This window comes from Sphaeramia orbicularis, chromosome 21, assembly GCF_902148855.1.
Source record: "Sphaeramia orbicularis chromosome 21, fSphaOr1.1, whole genome shotgun sequence".
NCBI lineage: Eukaryota > Metazoa > Chordata > Actinopteri > Kurtiformes > Apogonidae > Sphaeramia > Sphaeramia orbicularis.
Window position 1 is genome coordinate 39,441,500 of NC_043977.1, and position 7,393 is coordinate 39,448,892.

At 34.9% G+C, this 7,393-nt stretch overlaps 1 pseudogene; it reads right to left on the reverse strand.

Moving 5' to 3' along the window:
- The window catches only part of LOC115412297 (glycerol kinase-like), a 39,028-nt pseudogene extending 31,635 nt beyond the window's left edge, over window positions 1-7,393 (reverse strand).

The following is a 7,393-nucleotide window of genomic DNA, read 5'->3' on the forward strand; positions in this document are numbered from 1 at the left end:
ACTCACCCTTCCTTGGGGAAATTCTGGTTGATCTCTACTTTGTGGTGACTGATCAGTTTGGCTGTTTTAGCATTGAAAACCTATGAAGAGAAAAAGAGCACATAAGCAACGGAGAACTGAGAAGAATGAGGAATACAGAGGAGACGGGTAGAAGAAATGCTTAAAGAGGCACACAAGGCGTAGGTTTTATTATATGTTGAAGAAGAGCAGATAAGAGGGGACAAACAGACAGGTAGGGCAAAGAGGAGACAGGTTATTACTACAATACTGGAGGTGAAGAACCTGTTATAAACACCAGCTGTGAGGTTCACGCAGGGACGACAGAAGAACATGCAGGAATTCATATGCGGTATTATAGTAACTGTGTCCTGCAGTCAGACAGAAGTCAGCATCCGTTCTAATCAGGTAATAGGATAAACCTCCTGTCCACACAGCAGAACGGATATACACTTTACTGTTGGGTGATATGAATGAACACAGCACTACAGGTGGAATGCAACCAAGTACTAAAGTACCAATGAGCAGAATTTACTTAACTTTTACTTTACTTTACTTTACTTTACTTTACTTTAATTTACTTTACTTAAGTATTTTAATTTTATGCAGCTTTTTTCTTCTACTCCAACATGTCAGAGGCTAATATTGTACTTTTTATTCCACTAAAACAACAGCAGGTTTTTCTGAACGTGAGAAAAGTTGATTTTTTTTTTTTTTAAGAAATATGTCTTTCTCAGAAAAAAAACAAACAAAAAAACAGGATGATCTTATAGAACAGGGGTGTCAAACTCATTTTTGTTCAGGGGCCACATTCAGCCCAAATTGACCTCAAGTGGGCCGGACCAGTGAAATAATAACAGTAAAAAAAGTAAAATTATATTATGATCAGGTTTACATCACAAAGTTTCCTTAAAAATCGGAATAACATGAACAACTTGAATTGTCTTAAGAAAAACAAGTGCAATTTTAACAATATTCTGCCTCGATTTATCAGTTTATCAGTTTATCATTTACACATGTGCATTACAATCGCATAAAACATTTAGTAACAGGCAGAATGTTGATAAAATTGCATTTACTTTTCTAAGACATTCTGTTTGTTCATATTTGTTCAGGTTATTCACATTTTTGTAAAAGTATTGTTTGGTAATATAAACATTCTCATGTAATTTTACTTTTTTACACAAAAAAAAACAAAGAGAAAAATTTGGGGTTGTCATTATTTATAGGTCATTATGATAATATTTTACTGGTCTGACCCACTTGAAATCTAATTGGACTGTATATGGCACCTGAATTAAAATGATTTTGACACCATTGATTCTTAATATCTTCAGTGTAATTTTTGCATTTCACAAATTCATCACGCGGGCCAGATTAGACCCTTTGGCGGGCCGGATTTGGCCCCCGGGCCGCATGTTTGACACCTGTGTTATAGAATATGCCACATGCTGTAGATTAAAGTACCAGCAGTATCTAAAATGTTCAAATGAGCTCAACCTAAAACATGTACAACAGTAAAATGTAGATACAACAGTAAAATTAATCCAAAAAATATCATATATACTAGTATAACACTGACAGGGAACATTTTGCTTCACATTGACTAGTTTTACTTTTCATTCATTGCACTCTGCTGTTACTACTTAATGCCTATTTTTTTTATTGGGTTTGTGATCCAGAACTTTCCTATAGTAGAGTATTTTTACAGTGTAGTATGAGTAGTTACCAACTTAAGCGGCATCACTTGATAGTTCTTTAGTGTCATGGCAGAATTCCAGGATTTCCTTTCAGCACTTGTAATCAAGGGGTCTAAGCGGACTTGAGACTTCTGCATCTACTCCTTGCCTGTGTTTTCAGGGCTGCAGATGCCACTGACACCCTGATTTTTTGTATTTCAGACGTGAACGACAGCTGTAATTAACCACTTTCAATCAGATTTCATTAAATGTGACCAGGATGTGGTTCTACTCCATGACCTGCCTTCATTTTTAGTCTTTCTGAGTTCATTCAGCAATCATTTGTTATCATTTTGCTGATAATGCTTCCTTACTTTAACTTAACCCTTTTAAACCCTGACATGTCTGTGGTGAGCATTCTGAATGTATGAGTAATTTTAAAAATTCCTAGATATTCAATCATTTGCTCAATAGGAAAAATTTCAAAACGTGCTGATAGATTAAGCCTTGTTCTTTCCATAGACATCTGAGCATGCTCAGTGCAGACGACCCACAATCACGCTGCAACCTTGAGCTCTTCATGATTCTCTTTAAAAAGGTCACTGACTCCAACACAGGGCAAAAGCCAACCCAACTGACCCTGAAAGGAGAGACATGAGGCTGAGTCCAACTCACACAGTTGGACATTAGACAAAAATGATCTCTCCTGTTCATAAAAGATAGTCAGTCCGTAGCAGCGGGTCAGATCATGCACAAGGTGAATCATCGTTCACTGACACTGTTTATGGGAACACATTCAACATCTCCTATTGTTTGTTAAGCCACAAGTTAAGGAATCTGCATGTCTCCTGTGATGATCCCTGCCTGCAGCTACCCTTCAAAAATATTCAGATAAGTTTACTTTAAATAATCCACAAAAAGCTGATTTTGATCTAAAACGCGTATGTTCATCATGTGCCACTTCTCCAACTCTACAAAGTAAAGCAAAAAATAAAGTCTGAGCTCATATATGATCACTCTTATTCACTTACAGAGATATTGCTTATTAGAGCGTCTCACAATGTTAAAAAATAAAGCTTTAAAGTTTCCCACTTCTCCATTAACCTGAATATTGACAATCTGCAGACACAGCTGGAAATGCAGGTGATAGTGCACACAAATAAAACACAGACAATTCAATTACTATGAAACAAATGACCCCTTTATAATACAGTTCCTCCTTATAGTATGTGTTGTCAAAGGATTAAATTGTGTTTTCCTGAATGACTGCAAAAATACCATCAAATAAAGTCTTATATGACACTTTATTTGGGGGCGAAAAAAATCAAACAGACAAAACCTGCGTCAGCTTTGCTCAGGTATTTAGCTGACTTAATCACAGTCTGATAGCAATTTACACTGAACCTTAAAAACAACCTTCTATGTTAAAGTTTAACCTCAAACTAACCTTTTCTGTGCATGACCTGCAGAGCAGATGAGGATTCACCCAGCGCTTACTTCACCAAGGACGCAGTGCAGTCATAACATCCGATTGCATTAGATAAATGAATTCTGGACCACTACAGTTTGATACAATCAGTAATTTTAAGAAAATAAAGTCTAAAGATGGGAAACAGGCCTTGTGTGCAGATTATGGTGTTTTCTCTTTGAGCTGATGTCAAACATTACTGCCACAAATAAATCTTTAACTGGTTCTGAGCTGAAAACTGGGATCCACAACATTCCTGTAAGTAAAGTTCTAAAACTTTCCCACAACTTTTAAAGAAATGAAAACATAATTTCCAGCAAAGTTTCATTTTGTTATGTTCATATTTGCTTGAAATACCACAAGATTATGCAAAAATGCACTGTGTCTAGTTAAATAATGACAGTAAAACGCCATTCCAGTACCTGAGCTCTTTGCAAACTGAAGGAAAACCCTGGTTTGAAGACAAAATGGAGAAGCAGATTGTGACAAACTAAGAATACTGTTACTGCTTCCATAGAAATGAAGAGGGTCAGCAGCAGCTGGGCACTGAGTTATCGATCATCAGCAAGTAGGACCTCCTCAATAAAAGCAGAGGTTTTAACAAACTGCTGATCTGGGGCATTCAAGTGTATATAAACAGAATGTCAAGAGAATGAACTTTGACAAGCAATTGCTGCTTCCTATTAATCTGGGAAGAATTGAAGACCTTTTAAAAGACCATCAGTCTACAGTTCGAAGGATTACCCACAAACAGAAGTCACATAAGCGCTCCATTTTGGCTTCATTTTCGTTTAACAAATGATGCCAAAGCAGAATCTGCTGTTTGATGCTTGTTGTTGAGGACTGGATGATTTTTTATAATGTCTTGATACATGAAACCATTTTTTTTTTCTCATGACTGTATGAATTGAGAAATCTCTGTAGTTTTTCCCCTTCTTTATAGTTCAGGTGATGAGAAAAACCTCCATGGGCCTCACCTAATTGTATATGGCTGGTGGAAACCATAGGCCTATACAACACTACTACAGAACAAGAGAATTAAATCACAATTAATGAGCTGGGCCTTGTGTATGTTTATCACTCCACAGTGTTATGGTTGGAGAGAAATGCACATTTTGAGAAGTTTTCCCACAGAAAATCCTTGCTACTGCTGTTGAACTCCTATAACTATTCTTCTTAACTGGTCCTTTTATCTCCTTTTATTGACTTTGACGTGGACAATAAGACTATGTTTACCACTGTAGTTTTTTTTAGCATCTTTTATATTGTTACGTAATATATTATTAATTGCCAGCTCTGGCAATTAGTTAATTAAACCCTCAGAAAAGGATCATTAGTTGCAGCTAAACTCTTTAAACCCTGACCAAAATGTTGAATTCAGTGCCAAGTCTGAATCTTCCAGTTGACCTATTTGACAAAGCCTGATGTCACTCATCATTTCTCACTAAAAGAGGATTCATTTTTACACAATACACACACACACACACACACACACACACACACACACACCACACAACACCTACACTTACAGTATTCATTGCTTCCATGTACTTTTGACTAGTTTAATGTGACTCACTCTAAGGTCATACAAAACTCCTCATTTGCAACATCCTGCTTTTGTTTAGCACAACAGTTTCAGTTTTCTTCTTCAGGGTAAATCTCTGTGTCTTACATGTTTGACATTATAGTTTTGTTTTCTGTATTTTCACTGCAAATGCACAAGCCTTGTAATAAAGATAACTTAGTATATTAAACATGAAACATGACAATGGTAATTTAGGTGGGGTTTTGACTGGTAAAAGAGGGTTTTTACGTTGTTCTTGTCAGTAAAAAGAGAAAAAAACTATCAAATAAAAACACTGATTTGAAACAGTACTAGGCTGATAATTCATACATGTACAATGACAGGATTATTAAATCGGTTGCACTCCTGTAGAAGTGCTTTATGATGATGTAACTAAATATAATGCCTTAGTTACTCATACATCTTACTAAAAATTATAGATGATGGATTACTGAGCTAACATGAAAATTGAAATTATGCGTAAATACCTGAAACCATAAAATAAAGTACATGATACAACAAGTAAACACATGGTTAAACAGTTGAACTGCATTCATTTATTATTAGGCTACTATAGTTACTGAATTTATAGGACTAAATATACAGCTAAAGAGTATAACGGTACACACTGCAAAAAGAGGATTGTTCTCATTTTTTTTAATCTATAAAGAAAAATATCCTTGACAAGAAAGTTTTGTTTTACAAAAGTCATCCCATTTTCATGAACTATATCTAACTTATTCTCATTAAGATGATTCAGCTTATACTGAGCAAGAAAAAGACTTGAACCATGGTTTCCATGAATTTCCAAGGAACAAGATGACTGATGAGTGCACACAGTTGCAGTTTAAAATACGAATGCTTCTGATGATTTGATTAATCATAATTTTTTGTATGCTTTTTGAAGAAATGCTGTTGTATTTTACGAAACTTTCACTAATTGTTTTTCTCAGAGTTGAGATACAAATTCTTTAAGTCAGCTCATTCAATGAAGGAAGTACTTGAGTTCAAGAAAGTATGTCCTGTTGCACACTTTTTTATATACTTGAGAATCTTAGGTGGTTCTGGTACAGCAAGTAAAAAATTATTTAAATCAGCATTTTCAAGAAAATAGAATACTCATGTTAAGTACACATTTGTTACATGTAAGTATTTATGTGCTTGTCATAGCCCAAAACAATTCTATTAAAATTTAACTTCTTTTACTTGTTTTACGTCTTAAAGTGGTTAGATTTATATGTTAGTTTTAAGGAATTTATCAAAGGATTCTAATGAATAAACCTTCAAATATTGGTGAATAAGGGTTTGAGATGATCTAGCAGCATGACAACAAAATAATACCAGCTTACGTGTGAGAAAACTACTATAACAAATGAACATGTAAGCTTTACAGTCATAATGAATAACAGTGTTGACATGTTTATCTGGTTTATCATCTATAGCATTGTAACAAAAGACAAGGTCACCAAAAGCACATCAGAATATATTGTTTTGGTATAATGTTTTGGTGTAAATAATTGAGATTTTTCATGAATTTTTGATGACACAGGTGAAAAAAAGTAATGTTTCTCAAAAAATGACTAACACATTTAGGAAGGTGACAATATGAAAATGAGTGAATACGTGTCCATGAGTAGTTAAATGCTGAAGGCTTATGACACAGGTGTCAAACATGGGGCCCAGGGGCCAAATCTGGTCCGCCAAAGGTTCCATTCTGGCTCGCAGGATGAAAGTGCAAAAATTAACCGAAACAGTCAAGGTTGTCCAAATCATTTTGGTTCAGGTTCCACATACAGACCAATGTGATCTACAGTAAAAATAACAATCACAATAACCTAGAAATAATGACAATGACAAATTCTCTTTGTGAAAAATTATGTGGAAAAAATTGAAGTGAAAAAAATAACATTACACTGTGAAAATATTTACATTTACAAAACTATTCTTTCAAAATAAAATGCAAATAAATACATAAATAAAAACAAAGATGAACAACCTGAAATGTGCAGTTTTAACAATATTCTGCCTGTTACTAAATGTTTGGTGCATTTATGGATCCACTGTGATCTGTTGTGTTAATAATAAGAGATGTAATATTGTAGAAATTGTTCAAATTTTAGTTCCAAACTCCAAAATTTTAACAATATTCTGCCTGTTACCAAATGTTTATGTAACACTGTGTGTAATGCACATGTATAAATAATAAGTCGAGGCATAATATTGTTCAAATTGCACTAATTTTTCAAATGAAATTTCTATTTTTTTCAGGTTATTCACATCTTTTTGTAAAATGTAAATACTTTCATAATTTAATTGGTTTTTTTTTGTACTAAAACAAAGAGAAAAACTTGGATTTGTCATTATTTATAGGTTATTAAGTCATTATTTTACTGGTCTGGCCCGCTTGAGATCAAATTGGGCTAGATATGACCCCTGAAGCAGACTGAGTTTGACACCCCTGGCTTATGAGTAAACCTGTCTGTCACTGTGACACAGCTGACATCTAACTAACCTGCACTAACTTCACCAAACTCACCAGAAACCGGGTCGAGCTCGTGCCCTGGTCGATGGCAGCCACCAGAGGATCCATGGGTGAAGGTTTACGTGTCTGGTCTAGTTCGTAAACTTGGTCCTTCTGTCACTTTCTATGTCGGTAAGAGACACTTCCCCTCATGTGGGATGAAT